Here is a 15,650-nt window from a genome sequence, read left to right as displayed (position 1 = left end):
GACCCTGTCTCAAAATAAAAAGTAAAAGGGTTGGGGATGTGGCTTAGTGGTTAAGCACCCCTGGGTTCAATCTCCAGTACCAAAAAGAGAGTGAGGGAGGGAGGGAGGAAAGGAGGGGGGAGAGAGAGAGAGAGAGAGAGAGCGCGAGCTTATCTTTACTTGCTCTCAGCCATCACCCCACAAATATGCCCAAACAGTGTTCTTTACTATCTGGTTCCCTCAGAGCCACCCACCTTCTTTTTCCCATCTTCCCTGGGTTGTACCTTCAGTAACCTTTACCCATAGAGAAGGGTGACCCTGGATGTTTTAAAATTTCATTTGTCAGCCAATGTAGAAACCCATTCCACATCTCCTAGAAGCTTAGAAAAGCAGTATGACGTTGTCACTTGTTCATCAAGAGAGGACCCCTGAAGTGATATGGGACATATGGGAGGGCCAGGATGTTTTTTGTCAATAGAAACTTATTTTTCCATTAATAATTATCCATTTTTCTGCTAGCAAAACTACCATCACAGGCATGCGCTGTCAGTTTGCAGTTAGTTGACACACAACCTCTTCTACTGGACACAATAACAATTTGTGCCTAACATTCAACCCTCACAACAGTTCTAGGATTGGACAGTTTTTATTCCCATTTTACAGATAAGGAAATGAGCACAGCAGGACAGTAACTTAATTAAGGTTATAGAGAGAAGGTTATAAATGACAGAGCTGGGATTCGAACCCAGGTTGTAGGGCTTCCCAGTCTAGCCTCCTGACACCACACTCCTCTGCCGGGTTAGCACCAGAGTGATTCTCCACAAATGGCATTTGCATTTTCTCCCTCTTTGAGTTTTTCATGGGATCCCTGTTCTTACTGTCATCCTCCTTGTACACCTCTTACATTTTCAAGTCTCTCACTTGACAAGATGAGGTTGGTAATTACTAAACCTTCTCTATAAAAAGCACCAAGGGCAGTAGATTCTAAGACATAAGTGGCCTCGCCAACCCCTGTGGTCAACACAGAACTTGGGACCTGAGCCCCAATCTTGTCTATAGAAGTTTTTAAGAAAAAGCTTACTACAAATAGAGGGGGTTGTTTCCTGTGAATGCTACACGCACGTTGTTCAAATAGCACACTCTCAGCATGTGCGTGTGGTCTTGGGTCAGCCTGCTGGACCCCAGCCGAGGCAGGGTTCTTGGAAGCACGAAGCACGTATCCCATTCTTTGTATTTTCAGGGCTTAGTACTGGTAGGTGCTCAATAATTTATATTGAATGAATCAATAAAAGAACTAGTAAGAAGATCAATAAGTGTCAGGTCAAGAAAAGAAAGGAGGGCGAGTGGGAGGGATGAGGGAGGGAAAAAAGAAGAGACAGAAGGAGAAAGGAAGGAGAGACTGTCTTATTCAGAGCTGGCTGCTCTTGCGTGTGCTCCTTTGTGTGTGGTTGGCCACCGGTGGGACTTTTAATGTGCTTGCCTCTTCCCTTAGTGGTCATTGTTTCAGATGAGAAGATCCATTTCTGATGGCTGCACGCCAGCTTGTCCTTCTGCCTGTGACATTCTCCCAAGAAAAAGTTCAAACATGGGCTGGGGATGTGGCTCAAGCGGTAGCGCGCTCGCCTGGCATGCGTGCGGCCCGGGTTCGATCCTCAGCATCACATACCAACAGAGATGTTGTGTCCGCCGAAAATTAAAAAAATATATATATTAAAAAAAAATTCTCTCTCTCTCGAAAAAAGAAAAAGTTCAAACATGACAGTAACAAGTAAATTAGCATGGTTTGGATTCCATGTACCAGAAATCGTTACCATAAAGTGAGTGACCCTAAATCCACATGGAATCTGAACACCTGAGCCTGCCCGGTCGATCTGCATCCCAGGATCCCAAGAAACCCCCGAGGAAAACATACTCTCATAAAAGTTGGTGTCAAGAGCTTCTGGCAGGTTTTTATCATGGCCAGTCCTGGAAATAGTCTGCAATACAATAAGGTCTTTATAAAACTGTATTTCTCTTGTTAACTACTAAGATTCAAAGTTTCTAAGTTTAAAAATTTCATTGATAATCATGGGCAAGGTATTTGTTGCATGGCAGGCATGATTTCTAAGTGCCATACAGATACTGTCTCATTTAATCCTCCCAGCACGTCACATCACTGTCCCCAGGACAGCAAGGGGCAGAATGAGGCAGACCACCCACCAGGGACTTGTCTAAGTGACAGAATAAAACTCTGAACTCAGACTCCAGAGCTTAGGCAGGAAACCATTCTCCTGTCCTGCCCTGTGACAGGTTTCATCCGGGATATGCCAAGACCTGCTGCTCTCTTTGTGACTTTGCCTTTCTTATTAATGCTCCTGCCTTAGCTTCAATGGCATCTGCTGAGCCCCACCCTGCCTCCCGCCCACCTCCTGCCTGTTCTCCCGTTGAGTCTGAAAGGTCACAGGTACACACCCAACTTTGAGATAGCATTTAGTTAGCTTCCCCTCTAACTAAATGCTGCAGCCATTTTACAAGTCCATTTAACTTCACTTTCAATTTAACTTGGTATCATTTCAATTTCCTTTTCCTCAGCATTGTATCGCCCTGGGAATGAGAGTTGGAAATGTGCCTATCGTGAGCTGAGTCACATTTTTATGTGTCCCCTCCCTCCTCTTCAACCATTGTTTTCTTAAATTTTTGTTTAAAAAAAAAAAGAAAACTTGGTATTGTAAAAGGAAACACAAACGCAGAAACCCATATCAAACAAAGAATTCATTATATAGTTTGTATATATCACGAATTCCTACATAATGAATGGATATAAAGGAAGCAGCCTGTATCACCACCCAGCGTAAAGAATAGAATTTTGCCACATGACCCAGAAAACCTGTGACCCATCCCAATTACAGGCCTTGTCACCCTCCATTGTTAGCATTTTTCTAACATTGTAATAAAATCCTTGTGAATTTTTGAAAATTACAGATGGTTTTTTAAACATTTCTATGGTATAATTGACATAATCAACAGCAATTTGATGTTTTCACGTATGTATTCAGTCTTGGAAACATCAACAGTCAAGACAGCAAATATATCCATTATCTCAGAGATTTCTTCCTACTTCTTTATAATCCCCTCTAATAGTATTCACTCCCATCATGTAACCATGATCTGCTTCCTATCACTATATTTTTATTTACATCTCCTAGAGATTTATATAAATGGAATCATACAATACTATTTCTCATCTGACTTCTTTAACTCAGCATTTCTATAAAATTTGTTCATACCATGTTATCATATCATATTATTCCTTTTTATTGCTGAATAGTGTTCCATTTTATCCATTCAATTGTTGATATTTACTTTTTCCAGTTTTTCATTATTACAAATAAAGCTGCTTGTGTGCAAGTCTTTGGATGGCCTTATGCTTTTCTCTGAGTTGAAAGCATAAAAGTAGAATGGGTAGATTATATGATATAAGCATGAGATAAAATCTTTGCCAGTTTGGATTAGGCAAGAATTTCTTAATTATGATATCAAAAGCTTAATTCGTAGAAGTGGATAAATTTGACTTCAAAATTAAAAATGCTAACAATGCTAACTTGGAGGGTGACAAGGCCTGTAATTGGGATGGGTCACAGGTTTTCTGGGTCATGTGGCAAAATTCTATTCTTTACGCTGGGTGGTGATACAGGCTGCTTCCTTTATATCCATTCATTATGTAGGAATTCGTGATATATACAAACTATATAATGAATTCTTTGTTTGATATGGGTTTCTGCATTTGTGTTTCCTTTTATAATACCAAGGTTTGTTTTTTTTTAAACAAAAATTTAAGAAAACAATGGTTGAAGAGGAGGGGACACATAAAAATGTGACTCAGCTCATGATAGGCACATTGTCACTGATGAGAAAATTAAAAGACAATCTATACAAGGAGAAAATGTTTACAAAGCACATGTCTGATAAAGGGCTTCTATTTAGAATATAAAATAATATAATAAACTAAATAAGAAAACAACTAATCCAATTAAAAAATGGACAACAGATATGAATAACAGTTCACTAAAGAAGATATACAGATGGCAAATAAACACATGAAAAGATGCTCAAATTAGTAGTCATTAGGAAAATTCATATTAAAACCATGATGAAATTTCACTGCATATATATTAAAATACCTAAAATTAGGAAAAACCTATTCCCAAATCCTGGTTAAGATGTAGAAGAACTGGAACTCTTATATAATGATGGTGGGATAATGAAATGTTGTAATCATTTTGGAAAATGGTTTGATAGTTTCTTAAAAAGCTAAAAATGTGCCAGGTGCTGTGGCTCATACCTATAATCCCTGTGGCTTGGGAGGCTGAGACAGGAGTTCAAAGCCAGCCTCAGCAAAAGAAAGCCAAGCAACTCAATGAGATCCTAAATAAGTAAAATGCAAAATAGGGTTGGCGATGTGGCTCAGTGATTGAGCGCTCTGAGTCCAATCCCTGGTGCCAAAATAATTTTTTAAAAAAAGCTAAAAATGTATGCTCTTATAAATGTTTTTAAAATCTGATCATTCACTGCTAGTATATAAAAATATAATTGGTGTGATATATATTGATCTTATAATCTACAATCTTACTACATTAATTTATCAATTCTAGTAGCTTTATTTTTTTATAGATTCCATTGGATTTTCTACTTGGACAATGGTGTTATTTGCAAATCAATACAGATTTACTTCCCCTTTTGAAACTAGACTGCTGCTGGCTGTTTTGTTTTGTTTTCTTGTCATATCACAGTAGCCATAGTCTTCAGTAAAACTTCGGTTAGAAGGAGTGACAGCAGATATACTTGCCTTTTCCTGACATCAGGGGGAAAGACACTTAGTTTTTCCCTAATAAGTATGATGTAGGTTTTCATGGACACCCTTTATCAGTTAAGGAAGCTCCCTTCTAGTTTACTGAGAACTTTTATCAGGATTTGGTGGAGTTTTTTTAATGTTTTCTTTTTCTACCTCTATTTGAGCTGATAGCATAGTTTTCTAAAATATGGTAAATTATATCACTAGATTTTCAAATGTTAAATAACTTCTACATTCTTTACATGGTGTAGTTTCCTTCATATATATTATTGTATTTGATTTGCTGAAATTTTGTCTAATTTATGTTTTAAATATTACTAATACACTTGATATCTAGACTCCCAATCTGGTTTGTTAATGTCTGTGTTTTAAACTCCAGCTAAGCCAGTCATAGATTAATTTTCTCCATTTTATATTTTATATGATTTGATTCCAAATCCTTGAAAATCTAAGAGGCAACTCTATGCACACACGCACACCATATTTGTACAAGAGAGGGAGGGGGTCTGATTAAAGTTTATCAGAAACACAATGCGAGGTACAGTCCAAGGGACTTTTCGGTTTCTTGAAGGCAGCTCACATAAGACTAAGACTTAGGAAGTCTCAGTATGACCTGGAGAGGATAAACACAGAAGAGAGACAGTGCACACTGTCACAATGTGTTTTAGGGGAGCATGGTAAATACTGCTCTATCCCATCTATTGTTTCATGGGCCAGCCTTGACATAGCCATCTTGGACTTAAATATTGAGTCACTTCCCCAAGATGTGATGAGGGGAGAACAGGTTTAGGGAGTGATAACAAGAGAAGTTGGAGACAAGCAGGAAATAAACCCAGTGGGTTCCCCTGGGTTTGAAGCATAGACTCAGAGAATATCAGTGGTTAACTAGGGCTGTGGAGACCCAAGGCCACCTCATTCAGTTTACAGATAAGATAAGCAAGGCTAGACTGTAGAGATTATTAATCTGACAATGTACTTCTAATTTCTCCTCTAGATGCATTCCAAAAATACTCTTTTCACCAAATTCCTTAGTAATTTACTTCCTTGAAGGAAAACGCTCAGGCCTTAGGTTGGTAGAGACATGGCACTTTGCACTTCCTGGGACTCTCACCACCCTGCTCACTCAACACTGCTAATTAGCTCTCACTTCTGGGGCCTTACCTACTCTTTGAATCGTGCATTCCACTGTATAATTCAGGGAGCCCGCTGACTTGGGGAGAAGATAATGCCTCTGCAGATGGCTTCTAATAATCTCAGCTCTTTTATGGTCAGTCCTGAAGAACTCAGAATGGGTTCCAGATTTATCTCAACCTGAGATTATGCATTCACATCCACCTTCCACCTCCTGGATGAACTTTGGGAACTTTGTGGGAAGTCCCAGTGGGGATGAGCAAGGAAAAGGAAATGAGGAGAACCAAAGTCCAAAGAGCTTTCCCTTCCTCTTATCCTTCCCGATTTTCTTTCCCTAGGTAAGTGTTCAAATGCTCCAATCTCTAATTTTTTCAAAGAATAATTAGTAGGATCTTTTTGTTTCTAGCTTTCTGGGACAGTGGACACTTTTTAGCAGATGTGCATCACCCAGTGATCTCCAAAAAAAATCCTAATCTCTAAGCAATTCAAATTATTAATCTGTTTATGGTTTCAGAAAGATTGATGAAGTGCCTGATTTAATCCCTGTACTGGATGTATCTGGCCCATTTATGGAACTGAGAATACAAAAGTCAAAGCAGATCCCTAAGCTTCTGTCTTATGTGACATACGTGGCTCACAATATGATTATGTTGTTGAACCCCCTTAGGATAAGACTGTCTTTGTGATGGGATCTCTGATGCCTAGCACATGGTAGAAACACAGTAAATATTTACATAACAAACCTTTACATAGCACTGATCATGTCCCAAGACTATTCTAAAGACCTCAAAATATAAGGTCATACTTTCATCACTCACTGTAAGGAAGATGCCATTATCTTCATTTCACAGATAAAAAAACAACTGAATGCACAGAGATTGAGCAGGTTGTCCAAGGTTACACTACTAGCAAAAGAGGAGCCAGAGTTTGAACCCAAGTGCACTGTCTCCAGAGGCCCTGTTCTTAACATGGCCTACAATACATTGACGTTGAATTTCAGTCATTCATATTTTTGATGCTTGTGAGATTGTGACATAATTTAGCATTAAAAAATGGGGACCACATGAAGTTTTAATTGATCTGAAGCAGCTGACACCAGACATCAGAATGTATCTTCTCTTTCTAAGGTACCTGCTATTTCTTTTTCTTTTATATATTGATGTACCTTTATTTTATTCATTTATTTATATGTGGTGCTGAGAATTGAACTCAGTGCCTCACACATGCTAGGCAAGCACTCTACCACTGAGCCATGACCCCAGTCCCCTGCTATTTCTTGATTCCATATTAGTTGATCCATAAAGAGTCATTTACCCCCAAATTACCTTTAGAATCAAAAGGGCACCTGTGTTTTTCTTACCACATATACAGAAAAATTAAAGAATCCTTTAATCATTTTGAATTTTGCCTTTTTGATACTCCTATACTATATTGTACATCTGAAATCACACCTTTGCTCTTTAAGAACTGCTAATTTCAAACTTTCCAGTATAAAAACGTGGAAGAGAAAACATTTTTATCTTTTGTTTTGATAGTGGGGTATTTTCTTATTTTAAAGTTTAAAAGTATAAATATATATTCATATTCATATTTATTCATATGTACAGAATGAATGTATATATTAACTCAATTTGAAAATATTTATATAGATTTTTCACACACACACACACACACACACACACACACACACAGTGAGAGAGAGAGAGAGAGAGAGAGAGAGGGAGAGAGAGAGACTTGCATCTAACTTGTAGATTCTGGGTTAGCCATGAATACATTATTAGATTTTGTGACTTCTCTAGCTTTTTAATGCACTACACAGTAAAACTCTATATTCTGCTTTTTTTTTCCTACCCAATTAGTGGAACCTGCAATTATGTGAAAGTTGCTGCAGTGTTCTTAACTAATTACTTGACTCTGAATAATTTCCCATAGTATTCTAAATATAATTATTTAACTCCGGGTTGTATTTCTTTCTTCATTTAATATCTTTGTTGCTTTCCCTTCAAATTTCTTCTCCTGTCCTTTATTTTAAAATCTCTTTTTCTATGCATCTTTTTCTTCACTTCTGACCTACTGTAAATTATTACTAAGATTTTGTTAGTGCTGTCAAAATGTCCTGTTTCCCACTTACTGCTGTAGATAGAATAAGCAGAAAGCAGACACTTTCCTGTTGACCCTGTCTCCCTTGGCTCACCAAGTTGCCATTGGTTAGAAGATGCAATATCTGACAGGTACTGCCCTCTGAAGATTTGAATTGCTTAGCCTCACCTTTGTGGAAAATTAGAAGCTAGACAAGTATTTTGCTCTTGCTTATGAAGATTTATTTCACTCATAATAAATACACTTATCCTGTTTTATTGCTACAAGATGTTTCTTGCTTCACACAAAATTATCTGGCACACTCTCTTACCCCACCTCATCCTTTTTCCTTTCTGTAGCCAGTCATTTATAAAAGTGTTGACCATGGGTAGACCCATTGGTCGCCTGTGGAAATGGTTCACAGTCAACAGCAGAAGTTAAGTATGTAATATTCACATACATATGTGTGTGAGTATCATTTTTAAGGAGCTATAGACAAGAGTCTGCTTGAAGACATTCAAACTGAATATTTTTTAAATGCCAACATAGTATTGCACACTAGAAAGGGGGCCACAGATACTTATTGGCTTTTTTTTTTTTTAAGTTTTTGTGGTGACAAAGCTACAGGCAATAGCTTTTTGAGTGTTAAAGCAGCTTTTCCCTAGGGCGTTTAGTAACACCAAAATGGAATCAAAATTACGGAAAGTGCTAGACTTTGGCTATGTCTATACCAGGTTGGGGACTGTTAAGCAGTATGTTTTTTGAGAAGATTTAGTGAGAAGTGAGACTATCTTCTTCTCCCTTCATTTTATCCAATTTCAAGTCAAACCTGGGTGAAGTCCAATTAAGTGCCATGGGACAGGACAGACGCAGGAACAGGTGGTTGGAGAACCACACTACACACTGGGTGGACACAGCAGCAGGTGCTTATCAAGGCTGGTGTGGACGACAGGAGCCCTCCAGCATGGTGCAGGGCCAGAGGCGGAGACCAGGAAACCCATTATAGCACATCATGGTGACATGATGACAGGAAGCCTGGGAACATATGCTGTTTGGAGATTTGAGGGAGTTGCACAGGCTGTCAACGATGAAGAAATCTGTCAGCAGACTGTTGAGGCCCAAACCCTGGGCTGTTAGTCAGAATTCCCAAGGAGCATTAAGGTCACATCATTGTAGGAGGACTAGTTGTAAGATGAGGTAAGGTACCAGGAGAGGGATTCAGAAATGAGGGGCAAGACAGGCAGCGCAGAACTGCAGTTCACACAAGACAAGACCAAGATAAGGTTCTAGTCATTCCATCATTATAGTGAAATTATGTGAAAAAAAGGCAATTTGTCAACAGACTGACATTCATTATTGTTTACGAGTAGTGAAAAGGCCCTGCTTTGATTTGAAGAAGAAATAAAAAGCAAAACACCATCCTGGCACCCTTCAATACTAAATGCTGTCTTTACCTGCCTTCCCAAACCTAGTTGGGCTGGGGATCATCTGATGTTATTACCATGTCACTTCTTGCCTCCACTGGCATGGAAAATCTAGGTAACCACACAAGGAAATTTGATGGGGCTGCTGCCAGTGACCGAGACTTAATATGACTCAATGAGATCACCAACTGTGTGAAGCATTCAGAGATGTTGCCCACAGTGAGATACAACGGGAACCTTATAAAAGGGAAAGAAACTTCTCAATGTGCACTACATCGGCCAACTCTCTGAAAGCATGTGTTGTAATGCAGAACAAATTAAATGCTTACTCTGATTTGATCTCAAGCCATAGGCGGACACTTAATTTTAAAAATATTTACAAAGCATCAAGGAAATTAGTAGAGAAAACTAAGTCCAGACCAAAAAATAAAAATACTGAGGAGCAGAAGTATTTCTTATTCAGGTGTTTGTCTACTTTTTGTCTAAAGCAGAGTTCAGCAAAATTTTTATGTAAAGGGTCAAGTTGTAAATATTGTAGGCTTTGCAGGACATACAGGCTGTGTCACAAGGACTCTGGTCTGCCTGTGGAGTGTGAAAACAGCAACAGACAAAACATAAATGAATGGGCATAGCTTTGTGTCAATAAAACTTTATTTGTAAAAACAGGCAGTGACCCAGATTTTGACCATGGCCATAATTTGCCAATCCTTAGTCTAAAAATAAAAATAAGAAAACAGTATTTCTACCCACAAATATGTGTAATGTACTGTTCCCATTGAACTGAGAAAAATATATATTAAAGGTAGCTACAAAAAGCAAAAGATAACTTTCGATGGTTATTCTTCATCCTTTTTCTTGGATGATGGCAATATTTATCATTTTGGTTCAGTTAATAATGACCAAGTCCAAGTTATGTTTTTACCCAATACTAGAGGAAGACAAAAACATCCTGGGGGCCTCTGACCTCCAGGAGTTCCTGGAATGTGACAATTAAATAAGCATGCAAAGCAGTAGCGCAGGCATAATACCTTTGTATTGTGAGTAGTGTAGGAGACTTGCAAAGAAGGAAAAGATTCATGTGAACTGGAATAGTTTCGTCTCGATGGCAGGTTGGGGGTGGCCTTAGATGAGCACTTGTAGGTCAGCACTTATTTTAAAGAGGACACAGAGAGGGGGATTTGGGGAGAGCAGAGGTGATACGACCAGGATAAAGATATTCAGGAGAAAATAAATAGTATTTCGAGGAAAGCAAGGTAACTAGGCTGGCCAGAGCAAGGTGATCATGCTGTCTCTACCTATTCTTCCAGAACTTGGGGATAATGGTAGGACTACCATGAGGATTTTAAAAGTCAATATTTATAAAACACCTAAAGCAGTTCCTGACACATAGTAAATATATGAATATTTGAATAGTTGTCAAATAAATACATACTGGAGGTAGAGGTAGTGGTTTTTTAATGAGATATAGCAAGATGGAGTCGGATTGAGGACAGAATAATTTTCCAAGGATTCTTAGATTGTGTAGCTACATAGTCAAGAACCTGTCGTATGCACTACCTTCAGGACAATGGTCATACAATGGCATATGTGATTGTCCCCGATCCTAAATGACTGATTTGTGAGAAATCTAAAGGTCACTCACAAGTTTCAGAATACAGTGCCATTGAAGGTGTCTGGAAGCCAAGCTGGAGAGCCATTTCATGGGAAAAACTGACGGTGGATTTTGCACATGGGTGGGAGGTACTAGTATAGACCCCCCACGTGCACACAGCCCAAAGGCAGAGGGGGCTTAAGATGAAGGCTTGTAAATCATTAGCACAGGGTGATCACCAGAATGTTGAGACAAGGGAATTGGGAGAGAGACAGAGCAGGACGTGGAGTCGTGAATTTCTTCAACCTTCATTTATCTGGAAGAGAGAAACAGCTACTAGGGACCTGAATCTAGGAGAGGAAGAAGGATATAGAGACTCTCTACCTCCTGCTTCCTGGGAAGTCTGAGTCAAGTGTGAGTTTCCTAGCAGGACGGAGTGTGAAGCTGTTAAGTGCACAGTAGTCCAAGTGAACAGATTTTTCCCATCTTGAGCAGACCCTGCAGAGCCACAAACAATGCTTCCTTATGTGTCCTGCTCAATCTGGTCACAGGATACCTGTGGGAATTTCTTTCCTGCCTCTGAGAAGCGGCTTCCCTGAGACTTGGCAGGGAGGCAGCTGCAAGGAATGCTTCTGACTGCTGGTACATTCCAGCCCAGGATGGTGTCCCAGACATTTTCCTTTTAATGAAGCCCCAGTTATTTTTTTCTCTCTTTCTTTTTTTTTTTTTTTTTTTTTTTTTTTGTTTTTTTTTTGTAATGAAAGGTCGTTACAAGTGTAACATAATGGGGCCCTGGCTGTGTTTCATTAACTTTTAATTTAAGCTGTTAGTATGGAATTAGTTAGCAGACTGGTGAATCAATTGGCTAGCCAGTGGGATTCCATCTTAACAAGGAGGGTACTGTGTGTTTCAGATGCTCCCCGTGTGTGTGAGTGTACTATAAAGAACAGTGCTGTTTGTTCAGACTGTGATCCTGAGCCACAGTCTTTGCCCCGGCTTTTGTGAATGGTTCCTAGTCGATGCCTTGGCTAGAACAAATCGCGCATCCTCTGACACTTATCTTTTGGGCAAATACAAGTTTGAATCACCGAATAAATCCAAGGGACATTCGTTTTTCATGCTGATGAACTCAAGGACATTCAGAGTCACACCGGAACAATGTACTCTGAACATGGTAAGGAATTTGAACATTTGCTCTTTGACCCAGAGGTTCTCCATATTTTGGAATAGCAGTAGCTCATTGGAAATTCTGCAGAAGTTTTCTAAGAGTTCCCATATGTACTTCAGGAATTGAATTATTTCCCTCCTCATTCCCACATTCCACTGCAGGTTTAGGAGATTGACAGCTATTGTTCTAGGTCTTGCCTATTGACCTCTTCCTGGTTAATGATCTCAGTCTCAAATCAAAAGTCCAGTCCTCTCAAATGAAGCTGGTGGCAAAAGAGGAAGGGCCAGGATTCACCCTACTGGTTCTACAATAAAGGACAGAGTCAATTCTAATACATCTTGGAGATTTATGTAGTTGTTTTTTGTTGTTTTTGTTTTGGGGGAACATACTGGGGATTGAACTCAGGGGCATTCAATCACTAAGCCCCAGCCCCAGCCCTATTTTGTATTTTATTTAGAGACAGAGTCTCAATGAGTTGCTTAGCACCTCGCTTTTGCTGAGGCTGGCTTGAACTTGTAATCTTCCCGTCTCAGCCTCCCAAGCCACTGGGATTGCAGGTGTTTGCCACCATGCCCAGCTCATTTAATATGTTAAAACCAATTTAAAAGAAGAGTGTTGTTCAAGTAGCATCAGACAAACATATAGGAAAATGAATAGAGGGCGAGAGATGGGATTATAATCCGCATTAACATTTTAGAAAATGGAATACTGTATAGCCAATAGAAATAACTCAAAGAGTTAGGTAGGAACATACTGACTGCCACAGAAATGTGTTCACCAAGACTGTACATTTAAAAATCAGTAAATGTGGGGAAGTTTAAAACTCCTACCTTCAGGAGTTGAGCCTGGAGCTGGTGTGCACCCACATCCAATTGGGGCCTGGCATCCTCTCCTCTGCCCTGGTGGAGCCCTGCTCCTGTCCCTAGTGAAGATGGGCTCAGCCAAGAGCATCCCAGTCAGCCCACCTCGGGCTCCACCACACAACAAGCATCGAGCTCGAGGAGCAGACTCTCGTCCTCCTAGTTCAGGCATTCCAGACACTCCCACCCAGGTGGAGAGCTCTCCACAGTCAACCCTACCAGCAGGAGAACAGCTCAAAGGTCCAAAACAGGCCCAGGACTCAGATCCCCACTCTCCTTGGCACTGGTGTCCTCGACATTGCATGGATACCTATGAAGACCGGCAGTGAAGACCCTCAGAGTCCACTGGTAAAAGAGCTGAGTGAAGTATCTGAGACTGAAGCCTCTAAATCAAATCTTCCCCCAGAATCTATTCTGCCCCTGGGAGTACCCTCATCTTTTGAACTAGGCCTGCCTCTGGATACTCAGTTATCCCTTGAGGACCAGCTGCCACCTTGGAATGACACTGAGCACCCTTCTAAACAGGTGTCTTCCCAGGAGGATGCAAGATATCCCACAGAAACCCCTGTGGGGCCAGCCAGAGCTCAGACAAGCCCTCAAAAGATGAGAGTCCCCCATTTCCATGTTCTCAACACAATAGTTGGAAACCAAACAACACAGGCTTAGGGAGATCTCCCCTCACCATCCTGCAGGATGACAACTCCCCTGGGACCCACAGCGTTCGTGACCTTGTTCCCTAAATGAAAATGTTAGGTGATTAAAGGAAGGAGTCATTCTTGGACCTGGATGCCTTCTGAAAACTGGAGGATGAGCACGGGAGCAAGGCCAGGACCATGACAAGGAAAATCAGCACTTTGCTTTGGTAGAGAGCTAAGCCTGGTGTGGCCCCTACACTGGATTCACCCAGGGCCTGGTGATATTCTGTTTCACCCCTTCTTTCCCAGGGAGACTGATGAAAGGCTTGTTTTCTTTGATTCCTCCTAAACTACCAACTCTAGGACTTAGAACTTTATCAGACTTTCTTTTTGTCTTCTCTATTTCTTGTGTATTAAAGGAAGTGATTTTTAAATGATGCTGTTAAAAGACAAAAAAAAAAAATGTACCAGCAGTAGATGTACCATGAAGTACAAACCAATTTTAATTTTGGAATATTTCAGAATAGTATATATGCACACATATATACAGTCAGCAAAAAAGAAAAAAAAAATGGATGGGTAAGCAATGAAATTTAGCCCCTGTTATCTATGGGTAGTGATACTGCAGGTGGTTTTCACTTTCCTTTTGAAGGGTTTAAAAAATTAACTTGTATAATTTAAAATTATTCCATGAAATGTACTACCTTCTCCTGGAGCAGGAGAAACAATCCTGGGGTTAGGAAAACAAGAAAAGCTTAATGGGAGTCCCAAGGCAAGATGCAAATATCCCAGCAGGAGGTTCACACCTGATGATCTTACAGCCTGCCCCTGTATTCTGCATCCTGAAGTTCCACATGTACAGATTCGACCAATCACAGATTGAAAATATTTGAGAAAAAAAATTGATTCTGCCCTGAACATGTATAGATTTTTTGTTTTCTTTTCATTATTCCCTAAATAATATAGTTACATATCATTTATATATTATTAGGTATTTATAAGTAAACTACTTACATATCATTTATATATTATTAGGTATTTATAAGTAAACTAGAGTTGCTTTAAAGTATACTAGAGAATGTATATAGGTTATATGCAAATATTATGATATTTATATAAGGGACTTTTGCATCAGAGAGTTTTGGTATCTATGGAGAGTCCTGAAACCAATCCCCATGAGTACCAAGGGACAACTTTACTAAAGTCCATACATCAAAGCTAGCTTTCTTCCTATTCATCCATCCATCCAATTCTCCATTATGTATATTTGCTTAACTCATTTTTTTAAAGAGATAAAGGCTCTGTATTTTAAAGAAATGTTTGTACTTTGCCTGTAATATTTTTTCCCAGTCAGAAAGCTAAATAACTTTCCTGTCAGTTCATTCATGAAATTATTTATCCACTTTTTTCAAAATTATATTCAGAACCTCCTCTAAGCTATGTTTGGTAGGAATTCTTCATATATTTTCATTGTTCATGTTTTCTGTTTTCAGTTATTTTATGTGTGTTCTTGAGTACAACAAGTCAAGAGAAACTACAATCTTGATTTGTAGTAAATGCAGTTTCTCTAGAAGTGCTTTTGAAACTTTATCTTCAGATTTAATATTTTTTTCAAGAAGGGTAAATTAGGGGCTGGGGATGTGGCTCAAGTGGTAGTGCGCTCGCCTAGCATGAGTGAGGCACTGAGTTCGATTCTCAGCACCACATAAAAACAAAATAAAGATATTGTGTCCACCTAAAACTAAAAAATATATTTAAAAAAAAAAGAAGGGTAAATTATAATAAATTGGTAAAATTATCTAAACTTGCACTGTCTGATATAGCAGCTATTAACCAGATGTGGCTATTTAAGTTTGAAGTTAATTAAATTTAAAATTCAATTCCTCAATCATTCTGGCCACATTTCAGGTACCCAACATCCATATGTGTCCGGTGGCTACCATATTGAACAG

The 15,650-nt window shown here is 39.3% G+C and overlaps 1 protein-coding gene and 1 pseudogene across 5 annotated transcripts in view; both read left to right on the top strand.

The window, feature by feature from the left end:
* The window catches only part of PALLD (palladin, cytoskeletal associated protein), a gene marked incomplete at its 5' end in the record, with an annotated part of 362,920 nt that overhangs the window by 221,819 nt on the left and 125,451 nt on the right, over positions 1 to 15,650 (top strand). The window lies entirely within an intron of this gene.
* On the top strand, positions 12,975 to 13,937 carry LOC308635400 (cell division cycle-associated protein 3-like; annotated as a pseudogene). The gene has a single exon. The product of its transcript is annotated as a cell division cycle-associated protein 3-like (transcript).

Source organism: Spermophilus citellus (genome assembly GCF_964194105.1).
Source record: "Spermophilus citellus genome assembly, chromosome: 16".
NCBI classification, from domain to species: Eukaryota; Metazoa; Chordata; class Mammalia; order Rodentia; family Sciuridae; genus Spermophilus; species Spermophilus citellus.
Note: the sequence above shows the minus strand (reverse complement) of the source record. Positions and strands in the feature narration are given on the sequence as shown.